General features: G+C 41.0%; 1 long non-coding RNA gene across 1 annotated transcript in view; it reads left to right on the forward strand.

The window, feature by feature from the left end:
* Nucleotides 1-18,058, forward strand: part of LOC109250324 (uncharacterized) — a 44,603-nt gene extending 26,545 nt beyond the window's left edge. The window contains exons 2-3 of the long non-coding RNA XR_002072986.2: nucleotides 12,438-12,545; nucleotides 16,733-18,058. This is a non-coding gene — a long non-coding RNA (uncharacterized LOC109250324). The remainder of the gene's footprint in view (nucleotides 1-12,437; nucleotides 12,546-16,732) is intronic.
* Nucleotides 18,059-20,769: the final 2,711 nt, after the last annotated feature.

Here is a 20,769-nt window from a genome sequence, read left to right on the forward strand (position 1 = left end):
TTGAGCACTTGTTCTATGATAGACATTTAGCATGAATCTGAATACATTGTTTTATTTATTCCTACTGCCACCTAGAACCAGAGATAGTTTTCCCATCTTATAAGGAAAGAGACTGAAGCTTAGAGAGTGTAAGTAAACTACCTAAAGCCACAGAGCAAGAAGTAGGGACATAATTTAATACCATATGCAAAGTCTGTCTAGTCCTTCCACTATATTTTGTAGGATTTTCTCAGCTGATCTTCCTTCATGAGAAGCAGATTTGGCCAAGTTCATAGGCAAACATTATCTTGTGCTCTCTGCACCCCCCCCCCCGCCACCCCCAGAGTTCTATTCCTGTTATCAGATAACAGAACATCAGGTACAATTTCGTTCAAGGAGTGATGAATCCACAGGTAAGCTCTGGGAGTTCAGCATGCCTGGATACCTTTCTGGTGGGATGTCATCTCCACTGGAGGTCTCTGTTTCCCTCAACCCTTATTCCAAACTTTTAAAGAAACTGCTGGCAAGGTTATGCTAAGGATAAAGTTAAACTCTGCCTGACTTTCTTCAGGCTCTAGGCTCTGGAAGTCAGTCCAAAGTCAAGAAAGCCAACAGTGCTTTTCCTGGTCATTAGGTTTATCAACTCTCTGTATCTAGTATACGCTCCATTAAAGGAGCTGTGTGACATCTACAAGAGAAACAAAACAACAGTCAGGATGACAGTAGCAGCAGCTCTTAAAATAATAGAACCACTTCCTTAGGGGGGAAAACCTTAAAAGTTAAGTTACTTTCTCATTTAGTTATCTCTACCCATTATTCACACCAATGTACACTTAGCAGGGGAAATGCAAGGCAGCACTTTACTGCAGTGAATGGATTCTAACTTTATACAGGATGCCAATTTTCTGACATCTGTGGAGTTGCTCTCAGAACTTGTTCTTCCTGGGAATTAGACTGATGTCTCTTGGCCATGGCTGGTTAGCTCTGATGGTTAGGGCACTATGATAATAAGGCCAGGCCCACGGGTTTGATGCCAGTGACATCCAGTCAACCATGCCTGTCCCTTTCCATTCATTCCACAGCTATTTATGGAATGTTTACTAGGTGCCAGATCATGTGGAAGGCAATAAACAAAGTGAAAAGGGGGCTACTCTTATTCTGAAGGAACTCACAGTTTAATGGAAAGACAATGGCACAGACAGAATAAGTCATCAGTGGGCAAATGATCAAAGCACTCTGACGGCAGACAGAGAAGCAATCCCAGAGCCTTGGCAGTTGTCAGGATATGGTAGCATCCTTGGAGGATAAATGAACTGTACAGTGAAGAAATAATGGGCCTCACCAGACTTTCAGGTCATGCACACACGTACAGAGATGTTTGTTGCTAAATATGATGCAGTCTGCCTGTGAAAAATGACTGAATAACATCTTGGAAGAGCTGTGACTAATTCCACCTAAAATCGGCACCCAGTGGGTAGACCTCAGCCCCTGGAGTGAAAAGTCCCAAGATAGATTTCAGCCTAGGCCAGAAGCTCCTCTTCCAAATATCTACCAGAGTTAGTGAGGTTAATAAGGGCCAGTGAAGGTCTCCAACCTGATCCCTAGGAACGCTCTAGCCATAGAAACATATGTCCTTCCACCCATAACCATGGAGGAAAACAGCCAGGAGTATCTATCTGACCAATGTCTCTAAAATGGGAAAATGTGAATGGATCAATGCAAATCAACCACTCCTGAAGAAAGAAATCTCAAATTATATATCACACAAATTTTAGATATACACGCAATGCAGTAGTACAGTATTAATCTTACCACGGTGCTCTGGCAAAATTACTCTGCTGCATTTCTGATATTTGGAATGAGGGTGTTCTTCACATTTAAAATAGAAGGGCACTGAATCATGTAGCATAGGGATGACTTCTGCAAGGCTCTGTCGTAATTCAGGAGTAAGGGCAGAAATAATAGAGTAACAGAGAGTAGTATGAGTAAAGAAACAATAGCCCTGCCCTTGGCCATCAGCTAATCTCTCTAGAATGGGGGAATGGAAGGATCCTGGGGTCTGGATGCAGACAGTCTTTGGCTCTGATCCTCTGCCAATGATTGACTATGTAACCTAGTACAAGTTCACGGAATGTCCCCTGGCCTCAGTTCTTTATTTGTACAATAAAAGAAAAATTCCACTGCCACGGGATGGCTGTGAGTTTTAAATAAGATATTGGATGCAAAGTACTTCAGATGACACACAGTAGAAATCAAAATCTGCCAGTGGCCTTCTCTCATTTTGCTTGCATCTGAAAAATGTGTGCCACCTCCCAGATATGCAAAGCTCTGAGGTCCTGAGTGATAGATCTTCTAGAAATCCAAAGTCATTATTTGCACTGTCACTTTATTCTGATATTTGAAAGATCTCTTTAGAACAACCCCAACACGTGACTGGGATACAATTAGGGATTTGCATTATTTTGCTCCTGCTAACCTCTGGTCCTCCAAAACATAAGAGGGTTGAGCTAACTGACACATTATATGTTATAGAAACAGGCAGCTCACATTCAGGTTGAAGATTAAACTGAGCCTGCCTATTGCCAGAGCTTTGTTTATCACCTCTGCATGTTAACTGTTGCCATTTAGCAAGCCTGGGTGCTGTAATTATTACCTGAAGCAAATAATATAGTCAGCACTTTATAAGAAATGCAAACTCCTCACCCTTCCTTTGGTTCTCAGAGCAATACCATTAATTATGATAAATTCTTCTGATATTTCTGTGACTGTGGTAGGTAATTTCTTAGGTATTCCTCTGCAATTTGACATCAATCATTGTCCACTTAGCATAAATTAGGGCCAAGACTCCGTGGCTGAATTTCACCGCTTATTATGCCTCATTCAGGGGAGCTAATTCCTTCTTAAATATGTATGAAAAAATTTAAAGGTAATTTTTTTTAGTATTGAATTTTTTTTAGTATTGAATGTTTTTAGTATTGAATGTTCCCAAGGCACAAAACTCATGCAGGGATTGTTAGAAGCCATCCTGTCTTTCTGCCCTATGAGGAGGATAAATTTCCTAGTAGAGTCCTGGAACTTCAAGATTCTGGGTTTTTGAATTTTGTACACAATGTTCAATTAACACATCCCACTACTTTGTCTAATTGTCTCTTGCCTTCCTCTTCTCCACAACTCATTTAATAAACTTGACAAAGTAGATTCTCATTAATTGAAAATCTGCAAAAGTGCTGGGCTATTGATTGCTTCTTTTCAGTGCTTTAAATCCTCAGAATAGATACCACCCAGGACGGAGGGTCAGAATAGTAGTATCTCCACATAGCAAGGTCACATGACATTAGGACACCATGAAGAACTTCCTGAGGAATTTGATCCCTCCTTTCTTTCCTCTCTTCCCATAGATTCAAACATCTGAAGTTGTCCCTGGAAAAACTGGCTGACAGCTCTCCAGAGTAGCATGTTCATGTAAAGGAACCTCCCTGCTTATTGAATCTGCACTTAAAGTTGGGGAAATCATATGATTTCTATGATACAGGAATTTATCAGTAAACATTCATATAGCGATGTTCTAGAACTCAGCAAGGCACTACTGACACTAAGCAAATGTGGGTATGGCCCACTGACTGTTGGGTGGGTGGGACTTGTTTTCCTGGAATGGAATATAGCAGTGACAATTCCCACAGCTCAGTTATCTGGCATTGAAAATAGCTTCTCCCATGTAATCAGATGTGGAATGAATCATAGGTCTGGAGAAATAAGTGAGGATTCATGAGGAAGGTGAAATTTGAGTTGCAGCCTGAAGAATCCCCTAGGACAGGTAGGTGGGGTGGGTGTTATAATAATCATACTGGCATGAGAAGCAGTAAGTGGTTAAGAAAAGTGACATCCTTCATGAACCAGGGAGAAGGTTGGCGGTTGGCCTGCTGTGCAATAAAGGTCTGACTGGAGAGTGTAATGTTGGATGGGTTTGCTGAAGCCAACCTTACAGTGTTCATGCTCTTTCAGATCTAGGACCTTGGCACAGGACAAATATTGCAGCTTACGGGAGAGGGGGTAGGAACTTCTCTCTACTAAATAAAGAAGATATTCTTGTAACCACTGTATAGACATCCCTCACAACTACAGAGTAAAAAAACACTATTTGACAAGACAAAACAAAACAAAACAAAAACGTGGTTAGACCCAAGACACTGAAACTCAACGTTTCATTTTTATAGATGAGGCTGGGTGTTGTGCCTTTCGGTGACTTACCGTCACATAGTCTGTCAGTGACTGCAAAGTGTTTCCTCTCGGACTACGGGGCCCTTTATTTTTGCTCTCCTTAACGACCCTCAACTCACTCCAACTTGTTCTGCCCCTTTAGAGAAAAAACTTCCTAATGATCATTCACGAAGGCTGTCCCTCCACTAAAATCCTCTTCCATCCCAGATTAAGATTCCAAGGTCTAGCTCCAATGTCACCTCTCTGAAGAGGCTCTGCTGATTCTGGAGACCAGTCATGGTGCCGCCCCTTTCCTGAACTCACAGTCTTCCACCTGGAACTCTGATGGCTCTGGTTCTACGCAAGTGTTGTTCCTAGCCACTTAGATGCTTATCATATCTTTGAGATTATAAATCTCTCCAGGATGAGAATCTTGGGTTGTTGATCTTGGTATCCCCTCTTGGCTTAGCACTTAACGAATTTGGTGAATTATTGTACTAAGTGTATTTACATCAACCAGTAGCTATCAAACACAATGTGCCCGAGCCATGAGTAAAAGTCTAAGATATAGCTGAGGTTGATGCCACAGAAATGTATTTCAGAGCATTTCCCGACCTTCGTCATCACTGTTATCATCATCATCATCATCATCGTTATCACCGTTATTGCCCACGGTGTGCTAGGCGCTCATTGTGACTTAGAACATTACAAATGTATGGGCATTCTGCCCATAAGTGGAGCTACCAGTTGGGACAAGATATCCTCCCCTCTAAACTCACTCTGTGAAATGTTGGCAGGTCTGATGGATTTGCCAAGCTAGCCGGCTTTGGTGGGAACTGAAACAATTTGTCAAACTCCAAGGGTTTGTGAGCATGAACGTGTATGGGAAAGGAAACTTAATGTTGCCTGGAATGTGAATCCAGAACTTTTAGCCAAGGCCAGACAAACCAGAAAGGAAATATCCCAAGGACACTGAAGTGGGCAACACAAGCCCCTGTGCAATTGACTCTGGTTAAAGGTTGACAGCAGGGAAGATTGACATCCTTGATTTCTAAGCATTGAGAGTGCCAGGCTCCTGCAGAAAGGGGGTTCGGCCTCAAATTAAAGCAGCTATTTATAGGGATGGAAGGGGAATTGAATTCCCAAACCACTACTCTCGCCCTTGGCCTCTACTGACGCTCAAGTGTTTGGGGGGGATTGTGTGCTGAGTCAACAAGCACAGGGAGTCAGAGAATTGCATGTAATAGTGATTTGAGATACCTGTTGCTAAATAGGCATGGTCTTAGGTCTCTATCTTTAAGGAGCCTGGCCTCCGAATCAGGGGCTGTGATGGTGTTTAGAATCACAAAGTCTGAGTGACTGTGGAAATGCACTGAGAGGGAAAGGAAATTGGAATTGATCTATGTGATCTAGAGCTGGGTTTGAGGATAGGGATGGGTTGAGTATGGGGGGGGGGGGAGATGCGGGAGTCCTGGAATGCCCACAAGCCACTATCTGCCCACTGTGGGCACCTAATAAAAGTGGTCTGTTCCCAGACTGGTTGCTAGCTCTGTATCATCCAGCATTGTGACTTTAATTCATCGAACTCTGTGCCTAATCTTCTTCAGAGTATTACTGTGGTTAGACAAGCCAGGATGTTTCATTAACATGTCTCTATCAAACCCTGTCAGCAAAACTGATAATAATAGATACCATTTATCAGCTATTTATTTCAATGAACATTGCTCTAAACTTTCCACATGTGTTCGTTTTACCCTCGTAAAAAGGCCAAGAGGTGGAAAATACTATCATTCTCTGTTTTACTGATGAAAAAACCTTAGAGACAGAGAAGAGAGATAACCCAGTTGAGGCCACACCGTTGACAAGTGGGGGATCCTAATTCAGGCAGTCTACTCCAGACCCAACACTCTTCAGCTGTATGGGACACGGTTGCTGGAGCCCGGACTGCCAGAGATGCCCTAACCCCTGAGAAAGATGTGTTCACAGTAGGCTCCCCAAGATGGAGACTGGTCAGTTTAGTCACAGAAATCTAATCTAATAACCCTTTGGTCTTCATGCCAAGGGCAGACTTCTCTTGTCTCTCCCCCTCCTCTGCCCACCCTGCTGTCTGTGGCAGATGATAGACCTGACACTTGGGAAGGCAGGATAGACCACTGGCTTCTGCCTTTTTGCTCAGTTTCCCATTGACTCTGCAGAGGATTGGGTGAGGGAACGGGAAGAAGAGAGGAGTCAAAAACTTATAAGCATTGAAAAGTTCTCCTCTCACTCATCTGTCTTAAGGTGGCAGATGTTTAAGCCAATTCTCTGGACTCTGCATGTTTCCCTGGGTTCCGAGCGCTCCTCCTGCTGGGCTCTTACACTGTAAATCCCAGGGTGCAGACCATGCATTCTATTCCCCCAGCTGCTGCTTCCTGCTAAGCCCAGGTAACCTCACCGGTCCACTCCACACAGACTTTTTCTTTGGAATCCATACCCTTTTAGAGTTTTAAACAGCCCCAGATTAACTCTCAATCTGCGGAGCCAACAGTATATAGTCCATGACCCCATGTGGCACCTGCAGCTCTTTCTTATCCAAAGCAACTCACTAGCCCTCCTCTCCTATCCTCCAGATTATCTAAGTGTGAGTCAGATATTAGCCCACCACACCTGCCAAAGACACACTGGCGCCTTCTCAAGGTCTCTAAATGTAGGCTGACAGGAGGTTTCATGGCATTTCCATGGTTCCCTCAAAAATTGTCTTCACCAAAAATTCTCAAATAGTAGACTCTTTTGAAATGACTCTGTGGGTGAAGGGAATTCAAGAGGCATAACACGTTTTCAGAGAGATCCTACTTTGCGTGTGCCTTATAGCGCACTGGCATCTTACTTTGGAATTTCTGTCATTATCTCAGTGCTTCAGTCAAAAGTTCCAACTCAACATCATTTCTTGAGCACTTGTGTTGTTTCAAGCTCTATCAAAAGCATTCTAGGTGTATTACATAAATTAAGTTTAAAAATAATTACAGAGGGGTGCCCGGGTTGTTCAGTCGGTTAAGCATCAAACTTCAGCTCAGGTCATGATCTCCCAGTTTGTGAGCTCAAGCCCCACATCAGGGTCTGTGCTGACAGCTCAGAGCCTGGAGCCTGCTTTGGATTCTGTGTCCCTCTCTCTCTCTCTCTGCTCCTTCCCCAGCTCACACTCTGTCTCCCTCTCTCAAAAATAAATGAATATTAAAAAAAAAATTTTTAGAACGTAAGAAATATTAACATCCACATTTTGAAGAGACTGCAACCTAGATTCCAAATACAGTTCAGTACAAAGTATGAACTCTCGGCCATTTTAAACAAAGGATCTGTACTTCTAAGTTGTCTACAACTCTACCATTTTACTCTGAAGCTCTTTCCAGTCTGACTCTCATCCCTCCCAACCTCATTAAAATGACTTTTTTGAAAGCCCTTGAGCACTTGTTGCCAGATCTTAGTACCTGATATAGTTGAGCACTTCTATCGTCTTGAAATACTTTATTCTCTACGATTCCACACACTCTTCTGATTTGTTTCCCACTTCACTGGTACCTCTCTGCTTAGTTGTTCCCTTGCTACTTCTCCATGTAGCTTTTACATGTTGACCTAGATCTTTGTTATGAACCCTCTTCCCTTCTTTATTTACATTCTCACCCTAGGTGCTCAGCATGATGCTTTTAAATATCATGTCTATGTTGATAACTCCAATGTATAAATCTCCATCCTGATATCTACAAGTACATTTTTCACTTGGGCATCTTAATAGGTATATTTAGCAGAATTTTTCCAATATAGAACTTTTGATAACCTACTCAAATATGTTCTTCCTGCCCTCTGTCCAGATTTTCTTATAAAAAAATAGCATTATGGGGCCCCTGGGTGGCTCAATTCGTTAAGCATCTGACTCTTGATTTCAGCTCAGGTCATGATCTTACAGTTCATGGGATTGAGCCCCATGCCTCATGCTGTCAGCGCACAGGCTACTTGGGATTCTCTCGCTCCCTCTCTCTCTCTGTCCCTCCCTCACTCATGGTCTCTCTCTCTCAAAAATAAATAAACTTTAAAAATTAGCATCACAGTGCAGCAACCCAAATACCACTGTTACACCATCCATAAATACCCAGTGCCCTTATTCTCTACCTTTCTTCCATCATCAAATCCCATTGATTTTACTTTTTTAAATATATTTCAGTCCTCTGTAACTTCATCATTGCTTTAGTCCAAACCACCATCCTTTTCCTCCAGATTGCTATGATATATTCCAGCTAATCTTCCTGATCTCATTTTATGTTATTACATCATTACATGGGAGGCAAGGTGACTGCTTAGAACTCTACATCAGATCACATCATCACTCTTTGGACTGAAGCTTCTCAATGCTATCTCGTTTTAATAAAATCCAAACTTGGTTCCATGGCCAACTTTTTTTTCCTTCCCCTCTCGAATTTCTTCTCTTCACTAATCATGCTTCAGCTGCAATGCCTACCCTTTATTTCTGAGCATGCCAAACCCTTTGCCATCTCTGGAAATTTACATTTGCTGTAACACAAAGTATTATTTATCCATGTGTTTGTTTGTTGGTCTCCCCTGCTGGTAACCAAACATCAAGGGAATATAGAACTTGTCTACCTTTTTGCTTGCTATATTCATGGGACCTCTCATACAGTAAGCACCCAAATGTTTCTGATTGACTGGGTGAATAAGATGAATGAAGGAATGAAGGAATGAAGGGATGAAAGGCTGAATCATGATATGTTGATAGATTGAATACTCCGTAAAGTAGGCAACCTGTCAAATCCCTGAATAAAATCTAACAAATGAATATGCTACAGAATATTAAACAAAAAATAGATCCTGTTTTCAACTGGCCCCCAACTTTCCTACAGATAACAGAGTCCCTTTGGCAGTTGAAATCACAACACTCTCTTTCTAGGTAGGGTTCAGAGTGAAGGCTCAGAGAGGGAAACTCTGGACATCTGATGAGCCTGAGGCAGGCAGGGAGAATGGCAGTTAGAGGAAAATGACCTTTCCATCAGAAAAAAAGTCTCCAGTCAGCCTTCAGGATCCTGAATGATCGCAGCACTGGAGGCTCCACTTGGAAGATTTTAATCTGAGAAAAATGGTTTAATACATAACATGCTGTGGGGATATTTGTCTGGGAGCAGACTGAGCTTAAGTCAAATACTCTGCATTTACAAATCCAACTGATTAATAAACAGCCAGAGAATTTTGCTCCTTCTCTACAATACACTCAGGAAAATGGATGGGTTTTATTATTCTACTTATTATTTTTTATCAGCAAAAGTAAAAAAAAAAAGTGTTTTCACCCATCCCTCCTAAGCTGTAAAATGAGAGAGGCAGTATGATTGTATATTGCTCGAAAGAGATGCAATTATAGAGAATTATAAATCATATTCTTTTGTTTGGTTGGCATTTTTTGTTTATTTGTGTCTAATGCAAAGAGCAGGAGATTTACCATAATTTGCGTTCTATAACCTGCAGTACATGTGACAGGAGAAAAAAAAAATCTATTAGCAGAAATGTGTTTTGCCTTTCTGGGCCGAAAGCAAAATAGCACCAGGTTGAAATATTCATCCATTTCTCCTGCCAGGGTTTATTCCTTTTAGTGACAGTCGTCTACCCTTAAAAAACAAACAGACACTTCTACTCTTAAGAAACAGACATGTCTACCCTCAAAAAACAAACAGGCAAACAAAAACTCTTAGGGATTTTCTCAAAAAGATATTGGTCAAAATACAAAGCTTTGTCTCCGGGTCTGGTCTTTGTGGCTCATTAATAACTATAGTGATACACTTCTTACTGAGGAGAAAAAAGATTATTTCTCTTAGGTTTTGTTTGTAAAACAAATGTGAATGACCAAGTGTGTTTTGCACAGATTCTGACAGGAGGAAAATATGACTGGGAAATACATCTGCAGCATTATATGTACCCAAGGTAGGAATACGATATAGGAAAGAATTCTTCCACTGGGTTTTCATATGCTCTGCATTCTGAGGCCACATTTTATGGCAGTGTTTAAGCCTGAAAGAATAAGCCTAAAAGAATAATGCTTGAATATTTGAGCAGGTTTTGTGATCATTTTCTCTGTATTATTTTCTCTGCATCCATTCAGGGCAAGTCAAGAGGATATATATTTAAATGTTAGTATAAAATCTTTAAACTAGACAATTGGAAAGTCGTTTAAGCTCTGAGGATAATAAGATATGAGACTGTGTTCCTAAGACAGTCTGGATGTTATAATCCATTCCAAATAATTTTAGTTTTGTGTTATATATTCAATGACATACTCCAGGGCAGATATAAAACAAGTAAACCCACATGTCTCTTTGTGTGTGATCTATACATTTACATACAAAGTTGCCCTGATATACTCACACACACACACACACACACACACACACACACAATTAGTAAAGATGCTTATAATAAAAGGTCAAAATGAAATAGAGATATTTGACTTTTTATGCCTTCTTATTTAGAGCACTTTCGGGTTCACTGGAAAATTAAGGGAAAGGTACAGAGAATTTCCATATGTCTCAGCAGCCCCCCTACATTAATAGCCTCCCCTATGTCAACATCCCCCACCAGGATGGCACATTTCACTGTAAGTGATGAACCTACACTGACACATCACAATCACCCGAAGTCTGTAGTTTACATTACAGCTCCTTCTCCGTGTTGTATGTTCTACGGTTTGGACAAATGTACAGTGACAGGCATGCACCATTACAGTATTCCACAGAGTATTTTCACCGCCTGAACCATCTTCTGGGTTCTACCCATTCATTCTCCTCCCATTCCCCTCAACCCCTGGCAACCACTAGTTTTTCTGATGGGTCCCCACTTTAGTATTTTCCAGATTGTCATATAGTTGGAATCATACAGTCTTATAGACTTTGCAGATTGGTTTCTTTCATTTGGTAATATGCATTTGACTCTCCTCCATGTCTTAGCATGGCTTAATAGCTCAGTTATTTTTGTGATGAATAATATCCCATTGTCTGGATGCCCCACAGTTTACGTATCCCCTCACCTACACAAGGACATCTTGGTTGCCTCCAAAGGTTAACAATTATGAAGAAAGCTGCTACAAACATCTATGGGAATGTCTGGGTGTGGATGGAAGTTTTCAACCCCTTTGGGTAAACACCAAGGAGCATGACTGCTGGATCATACAGTGAACTGCCCAACTGTCTCCCAAAGTGGCTGTACCATTTTTCATTCCAACCAACAATGAATGCAAGTTTCCTTTGCTCTGCATCTGCACTGGCATTGGGTATTGTCAGTGTTCCAGGCTTTGGCCATTTTAATAGGTGTGTGGTGGTATTTCATTGCAGTTTTAATTTTCATCTCCCTGCATATATACATATATATATGCATCTCTGTGCATATAATGTGGGGCATCTTTTCATATGCTATTTGCCATTTGTATGCCTTCTTTGGTGAGGTGTCATTTAAGGTCTTTGGCTCTTTTTTAATTGGGTTGTTTGTTTTTTCATTGTCAGGTTTAAGAGTTCATATTTTGGGTAGCAGTCCTTTAGCAGATGTGCCTTCAAATACTTTCTCCCAGTGGTTTGCCCTTTCATTCTCTTCCCATTTTCTTTCACAGAGCAGAAGATTTTACTTTTAATGAAGTCCAGAGTATCAATTATTAATTATGGACCATACCTTTGGTGTTGTACCTAAAAATGCATCCAAGGTCAGGTTTCCTTCTGTATTACATTCTAGGATTTATATAGTTTTATGTTACACCTTTAGTATGACCCATTTGGGGTTAATTTTTGTGAAGGATATAAGGTCTATGTCTAGATTCATTGTTTGGCATGGAGATGGCCAGTTGTTCTGGCATCATTTGTTGAAGAGATTATCTTTGCTCCATTGTATGAAGCATGGAATATCTCTCCATTCACATAATTCTTTGATTCTGCTCATGAGAGTTTTACAGTTTTCCTATATGGATTTTATATACACTATGTTACATACACATCTAAGTGTTTCATTTTTTGCAGTGGTAATATAAACAGTATTCCTTTTTTTAATTTCAAATTTTACTTGTCCATTGCTGGTGTATAGGAAAGTGATTAACTTTTACCTATTAACCTTGAATCTTAGGTTTTAAAATGGATTTTGTTGGATTTTCTGCCTAGTCAACCATGTTATCTGTGAAATAAGAGTTTTCTGTCTTCCTTCCCAACCTGTATGTTTTTTTCTTTTCTTTTCCTGCCTTATCACATCAGCTAAAATTTTCAGCTCAAAGTTGGAAAGGAGTGACAAGAAGGGATATGCTCAATGTGAACCTGATCTTAGTGGGAAAGAATACCATTAAGTATCATTCTCACCATTAAGTAAGTTGGGGTTTTTTTTGTTTTAGTTGTTGTTGTTGTTGTTGTTGTTGTTGTTGTTGTTTTTGCTATAGGTCTGTTGTTGTTGTTTTGTTTTTTTAGAATCTTTATTAAGTTGAGGAAGGTCCCCTCTATTCCTGGTTTACTGAGAGTTTTCGTCATGCATTGATGTTGGATTTCGTCAAATGCTTTTTCTCCATCTATTGATATGATCATGTGAGTTTTCTTTTTTAGCCTGTTGATGAGATGGTTTATATTAATTGATTTTCAAACATTGAAACAGCCTTGCATCTTGCATACTTGAATAAACCTCACCCCATTGCAGTACGTAATTTTACGCATTTTTAAATTCAATTTGCTAATATTTCATTGAGGATTTTTGCATTTATGTTCATGAGATACAGTTGCCGTCAGTTTTCTATTCTTGTAATGTCTTTGTCTGGTTTTAGTATTAGGGTAGTGCTAATTTTATAGAATGAGTTAGAAATTATCCTCTTTGCCCCTTTCCTCTGGAAGAGATTGTAGATAATCAGTTTAAATTCTTCTTTTAATGTTTGGTAGAATTCACCATTGGGCCAATCTGGGTCTGGAGCAATATTTGAGATTTTTGTGACAAAATGAGTTTTAGTCATGTGTGATATGATAGAAATTTGACAGAATAAAAGCCAGAAAGCATTAGGATTTGTTGGTTCCAGGGAAGCAAATATTAAGCATGATATCCAGCCTGTGATCTAAACTCAGATATATGCAATAAATAAATGAAGAAAGAAAAAAATAAAATCAGATACATGCAGAAGTAGAAGGAGGAGTTGTCAGAGAAAGACAAAGGCTAAAAGTTACCTAGGAACTGACAAGAGTCAGGCAGATCTTTTGCTACAAAAATAAGCTGAGGATAAATAACTAAGGAAAGTACCAGAAGAATCTGAAGAGGAGTAGCAAACAATGTTTTGGTGCAATCCAGCACAATCTTTTTAAGTTTTATTCTCTATTGTAGAACTGCACTCATGCTAACTCTGGCTCGATGGATCCTAAGGACATCACCTATACCCTGACAGTTTCGAAGGTTAATGAGTTAATTGCCAGTTTGGTATGGGTTTGATTAAATCAGGAGAAGGCTTACTTTTTAGTGCGTGCGCACATACAGACTCTTATGCACTTTAACTCAAATAACTTTTATTAGTTCCCCATTGCTCAGGTAATCTATTTCTGTGCAACAAACCAACTAAAAACTTCTAAAAAATATACCCATGGAACTTAGGGGTAAGGAAGTTGGACACAGAGTAGCAGAAATGGCTTGTACAATGGATGACATGTGGGACCTCAATTTTGAAAAATTCAAAGACTTTGGGTGAGTTGTTGGCTGGAGCTTGGAAAGGTTTGGGGGGCTTTCAAGTACATCTGGCAGTTGATCCTAGCTGATTGCAGGGACCTCAGGTAAACTGTCAACATGGCCTTTCTGAGTGGTCTCTACATATGGGCTAATTTAGACTCTTTCTCAGCCTGGATGCTGAGTTCCAACATGTGCTCCAAGAGAACAAGGTGGAGGTGCATAACATGTTTATGATGCAGCCTCAGAAATCACATAGTATCACTTCTGTAGTATATTCTTTATTAATTGTTGCAGTCAAAAAGTTCTTCCCAGCTTCAAAGGAAGAGACATAGACAACACCACTTGATGGGAGGATGTCAAGGTCCTATTGGAAGAAAAGCATGAGGGATACAAGATATTGCATTGCCCATCTTTGGAAAATACAAACAACCACACCAGTAAATCAATACAAAAAAATCACCAAATTTACTAAAAATAGAACACAATAAAATAATTTTGACCTTCAAAAAATTATCAATATTGAGCTAATAATGGGATAGATTTAAAAACTCTCTCATTCAGCAGCATTTGAAAGACGAATTCAGTAAGTCAGAGTGATCATCTGTATCTGTGGTTCTCTACTTTGGGGACCCCCATCTTATGACATTGTTGGGCTCCTGTTAAGGACCAGACTGCTGAAATACAGGGGTGGCTTCACAGCTTGTTGCTTAAAAAGGCTTAAGATTTGTGTTTATACTCTTCAGATTATGAAAGCAAGAAGATGGGGTATGCAGTTTTCAAAAAAGCCTGAAACTGTGAAGAAAACTGATGGAGAAAGTTTTAAATAACCAGATCTCTTAAAGAGATACTGGATCCATTCATACAGCACAGTAACCTATCTGTCCCACTCCATAGTCTCTGAGGGATCCAAAACCTGGTTGTTCATCTTCATACATACCTTGGGCAATATCGGTATCCCAGGAGACATGAATGCTGATTTGGACCACCTCTTCAGCATCATTGCTTTCTAGTTTCTCAAATATCATCTCCAATGACATTTTCCATTCTACTTAAGCTACTCATTCCCATAGTCTCATTCTAGACCTTGGCATTACTCAGAATTTCTCTATCTCAAAATCGTCCATCCTTTTACTATTCATCGTCTTCAAAGTCATGGAGAATTTTCATCTATTAGCTATTTTCACCTAATTCTTCATCCCTCTCTTTCGTCCTTTCTGCAACCATCTCAGATTACTCCCTTATTATCATCTCAGATTGCATGGTCTATCTTTAAAAAAAATTGTTTTAATGTTTATTTTTGAGAGAGAGAGAGCGACATACAGCATGAGCAGGGGAGGGACAGAGAGAGAGGGAGACACAGAACCCAAAGCACGCTCCAGGCTCTGAGCTGTCAACACAGACTCTGACGAGGCGCTCGAACTCACGAACCATGAGATCATGACCTGATCCAAAGTCAGTCGCTTAACTGACTGACCCACCAAGGCACCCCAATCTTTTTAATAATATTCTTGTCATTGCCCTTAAGCTCTGTTTTCCCTCCTTTTTAACCATTCATTCTCCTTAGGGCTTAGTCTTTTGAAAACCAAAAGCAGGAAGACTCCTTCATTTTGACTTTCCCATAAGTCTTCTTGAGGCCATGCTTTTTTTATTATTATTATCTAAATTCAAGTTAGTTAACATACACTATAGTCTTGCCTTCAAGAGTAGAACCCAATGATTCATCTCTTACATATGACACCGAGTACTCCTCCCAGAAAAGTGCTCTCCTTAATACCCATCACCCATTTAACCCATCCCCCCACCCACCTCCCTTCCAACCTCCCCTCCCCAGCAACCTTCAGTTTCTTCTCTGTATTTAAGAGTCTCTTATGGTTTGCCTCCCTCACTGTTTTTATCTTATTTTTCCTTCCCTTTCCCTATGTTTCTCAGGTTTCACACATGAGTGAAATCATATGATATGTCTTTCTCTGACTGACATATTTTGCCTAGCATAATACCCTCTAGTTCCATCCACGTTGTTGCAAGTGGCAAGATTTCATTCTTTTTTTCATTGCTGAGTAGTATTCCATTATACAGGCGATGCTCAAATGTGGGAAAAGGGAAAAGAGGAGAAATACCTGGAAGGAAAAACAAACTTGACTAATATTTAGCAAAGGATATCTGGCCACCTGAATAATTTAAAAGTTAATGTTGCTAACTACTATGAAGGAGAAATTCATTCACTATCAGAATGTGTCATAGTGATCTTAACTGTTCCCTCATCAAGGGCCCAAGGAATAAGGTGAAGGCTTCTGATCATTAAAGCAATGATGCACATCCTTCTCCCAGCATTTTATACTTAAAGTCGGTAAATCTGGTTCCCATCACCAAGAAATAAAGATGACGTAGTCTCCACTCCTCCTGTACAAGTTTCTCAGCATCCTGCTGCCTTTGATTTACTTTTGTTTGGAGGGCTTCCTTAGACAATTGTTTACTTTCCTCTAATTTTGTCTGAAAAATGATGATGGGTACAAGTGAGGATGATGCAAAGTGGAAGAGGGAAGTGAAAAATCTCCCCAAACCCGTCCTTCCCTTAAGATAAACCCTGACTCTGCATTTGTACACCAGCACCCCTAGCATCTGGGGCCACAAAAATCACCATGCATGCAAGGTGATGGCGTTGAACAAACCTGACATTCATCTTCTGTTGAGCTTTGGCAAAGAACATTAATTTCTAAGCGTAAGTAGTCTTTCTCTGGAAGTTAATGAGAGACAATCATTGTGTTCAAAGATGGAAAAAGAGACAAGGGCAAAAGCTTAAGTTACTATTAAGAATCAGCGGCAAATTCTGAGTCCTGACTTCAAATCATTTTTCCACCAGATGATCTGATCCATCCATTTCTGCTGACCATCAGCCACAGATCATTGGCTTGTCTTATGGCAAAGTCAGTACACACTGGAACGTGGTTGCCTCATCTGAATGCCCGAGGAAAGTCTACAAGCTTCTCTCTCTTTCAAGTTGCTCTCTTTCTCGTCTGTCTCTTTGCACCAGATCTGCCAGCCTCCAGGAGCTGAGAGGGGCAAGATAGTGACGAGGCCCCATCCTAGGGTATGGTGTGTCAGTTGCTAACATGGGTTCGTGGTGGTGGGTCCTTCTGTCTGTATTCAAAATCATAGCAATCCATTTAGGCACCGCTGTTCCTTCCAGGCAAATGTGCAATAACACAGTTGGCCCATTAACATTGCAGCTGCATAGAAGATTAGTCACTTTGCGCTGTGCTGCCTGGTTAAAGCATCCACGACCACTTACGGAATTTGGGAACAGCACTGCTGCAATGAGCTGATGCACTGTTTACAATCATTCTCAATACAGACAACACATCATTCTTGGTTTTCTGTGTGGGTTGGGTGGCTGAAAACATCTCCCACCAAGCTGATACTTTTTATACAGCTCTAGAGTGGGGGAAGAAAAGAGCCTTCCTGATGCTCCTTCTGCTCTCCATTGGGATTCTCCATTGAGGAAAAAGATGGGTTTCATCAACCGTCCCAAGAAAATAGGCTGATAACTTCCTCAATTAAACTGTGGCTTCTTAAATTCAGGGCTTGTGATTGGCTACAATGGATCCTGAAGCCTCTACAGGATAAGAACTACGCATGATTCTCCTGAAGCATTTAACAGGCATGGCACATGCTATTAGCTCCTTTGGTTTTAATTTATCCTAAGAAACGCATCTCTTTTCATGCAAATATTTTGTAGATATTGACGTATGGACTTTTCAAAGATTTTAAGATAGATGGAATACAACTTTGCAGAAGCTATTTCCGTTTTCACTCCACGCCTTAAATATAAGGAAGAAAGGCCCTTGGCACAAAGGGTGAGCCTATTTCCAAACGTTCACTGGAGTCGGCTTCTTTGGCCCTCTCTGGGATATGAAGCGACAACAATGTGAAATAGCTCTCAAGTACAAAAATAACTAATGGCATCTGAAGGAGTTAGGCCAAAGATGGCAAATACCTCGTCCCAGGGTTTCAACTGAAAGCTGACCACACTTAACACACTTCCACTCTGGAACAAAATGAGGGGCGCTGGAGTGGCTCAGTCAGTTAAGCACCCGGCTCATGACTTTGCTCAGGTCATGATCTCATGGTTTGTGAGTTCGAGTCCCACATCAGGATCCATGCCGTCAGCATGAGCATGTCCTGCTTGAGATTCTCTCTCTCTCTCTCTCTGCCCTCCCCGATCATGCTCTCTCTCAAAATAAACAACTTAAAAAATAATTAAAAACAAGAAATATAGCACATCAAACTGTAATGAAAATAAAAACTTAAACAAATATATACATAGAACATACTAGAGAGATGGGGGGGGAAGTCAGCTTTATTACTGGTAAAACATGCTTAAGAAGTCTTTTTAAATGTGTCACTGCAACTGGGTTTGCTAACACCTTCCCTAAAATGACAGCATCACCCCTGTTGCCACAAGACATCACAGACAGCCCTGGAATTAGTCTGCTCAGGCTGCCGTAACAAAATACCACAGGCTGGGTGGCTTAAACAACAGACATTTCTTTTCTGACAGTTCTGGAGGCGGAAGTGCAGGAACAAGGTGTCAGAAGATTTGGTTCCTTCTGGGGTCTCTCTCCTTGGCCATCTTCTCGCTGCACCCTCCTGTGGTCCTTTCTCCGCATGTGTCTATGTCCTAAATCCTCTCTTTTTATAAGGACACCAGTCAGATTGGAGTAGGGCCCACCCTACCGGCCTGATTTTAACTTAATTGCCTCTTTAAAAGCCCTTTCTCCAAATAGGGTCACATTCTGGGGTACTGGGATTCGGTAGGCAAGAATTTTGAGGAGGTGAAATTCAGCCTGCAACATCCCTCCAGCAAGTGCAGACGGCTTGCTACAAGGAAAGGCAGAGAGGAGTTTATTTTTCTGGGGGACAGCTCAGCTGATCGTTTCTCAGTCCTGGCTGTACATTAGGGCCAGCCAGGGAACTTTGAAAGCCATCAGTGCCCGGAGCTCGACCACAGGTAAACTGAGGTCTAATCTCTGGGACTGGGGCCAAGATATGAGTGGGTTTTGGAAGCCCCACTAGATGACGATGGTATGCATTCAGCACTGAGATCCACCAGATTCACTCAAAAGAGGCAGAGAGAAAGGAACAGGATGGGGGCACACACTTAGGTCCTTCTTACAGTATTCCCAATTCCACAAGGTGCTTCCCTTCAGAAAGATGAGAGGGGAAGGAAGGAGACTGACCACCCCCTAAGTATTCCTTTCCCTATGCAGGATGTAGGAGACAGGGAGCCTGGTTTAGCAGAAACACATCAATTATGCCTGGCCTGGGGGGAGGAGTGTCTTGCCCCCCACCACTCCTCCTGACATCTGCAAAGGAGGCGAGGCTCAGTGTCTAAGAACCAGGTCCTGTATTGCCAGCTCAGGCACAACCTTCTCAAACCTTCATCTCCGACCATCTCCCTGGGGCAGCAAATTGTTCCAACCTGCCCTTTGCACGGGACACTGATGGACCGTGGGAAGCTGAGATTTAGTTCTCCATTTCCTGCACCCCTCTGGCTACTGGATCTCAATTCTGGGCAGCTGGTCAACCCATCAGGAATCCACTAAAGCAAATCATTTTGCTTCTCCACAGCAGGCTGACTTCAGTAACCACCAAGAATTCATTACTGCTCTGGTTTGTTTACACTCGCTAGGAACAGACAGTGCCTGTGAATTATTTGGAGACACGCCTTTCCCTATAAATCAGGTTTAATCTATGCTTCAGACACGTAGGACAGCATCTGGAGCTTCCTCTTTCTTCCCCCTTTTTTTCTTTAATCAAATGGGTATGGAGGCACCTCCCTTTACAGGTCATATCCAGTAGGAAAAACAAAACAAACAACAACAAATAAATAAATAAATAAATACCTTCGAATTCAGCTGTATGGATCTGAAGCGGTTGGACACCTGGGTTTTAGCCCCAGCACCACTGATAACCATTTATATGAATTTTGGAAAAGTTATTTATCTCATCTCTAAAAGGATGGAAGTATTAGACTCGCCATGATTTACATGATGTGGAATCTCTAGATGAATAATGACAAATGAAGACAGAAGAGAGACACTGGCCATTTTTCATTTAATTAAATTAACTAAATTGTTACTGATCACCTACTACGTGCTGGGACTGTGCTGGCATCGATATAAAGCCATCCAGAGCATGCCTCTGCCAAGAAGTCCACTTTTAAACACACACCTTGGTTAGCATGGTAGAGAATAAGCATCTTTACTGGCCATGGCAGTTATAAGGATGTCTTGATCGATTTCTTTAAAAGAACAAAATATTAAGGTTTGGGCTGCATATATATAAATTTCTTTGGAGAATGTTAGGAGCACCCTTTCCCCAGAGACAAGACAACCAATAGCGAAGGTAAAAAAAAAAAAAAAAAAAAAAAAAAAGTAAAACAGAAGCCCAAATTGAAAGAACAGCATCAATATTTAATCACAGCAGGCTACGGGCTGTTGAAGCAAAAGGTATTAAATGTAATTGAAACCAAAGTATTCCGATTCCCACTGCGGGGTATGAGGTGGACCAAGGGCCTTTTCTCTGGGTGTCTCCCACAACCTGCTGGAATATTCCCTAAGTGGATTGTGTCATTAGGAACACATCAAATCAATATCCTAAGAAGGGTTCGTGTGTGTGGGGCCAAAGCATACCTTGGGTAATTTCACCTCATGTAACAGATTGGTCTCTTAGCCATACAGTAACAGAAGCATTTTCTTTCTACAAAATGGATAGCACAGAAGAATAATCTAGCTAGCATACTAATAAAGGAAAATAAAGGTATCTGGGAAAACTCTTTGAAACCCTCAATGGCTAATTTGGGAATTCCAGACTTCGTTACTGGAAAGACACAGTGAA

Source organism: Panthera pardus, unplaced genomic scaffold (genome assembly GCF_024362965.1).
Source record: "Panthera pardus isolate Hobbes unplaced genomic scaffold, ASM2436296v1 HiC_scaffold_12, whole genome shotgun sequence".
In the NCBI taxonomy this organism is placed as follows: Eukaryota; Metazoa; Chordata; class Mammalia; order Carnivora; family Felidae; genus Panthera; species Panthera pardus.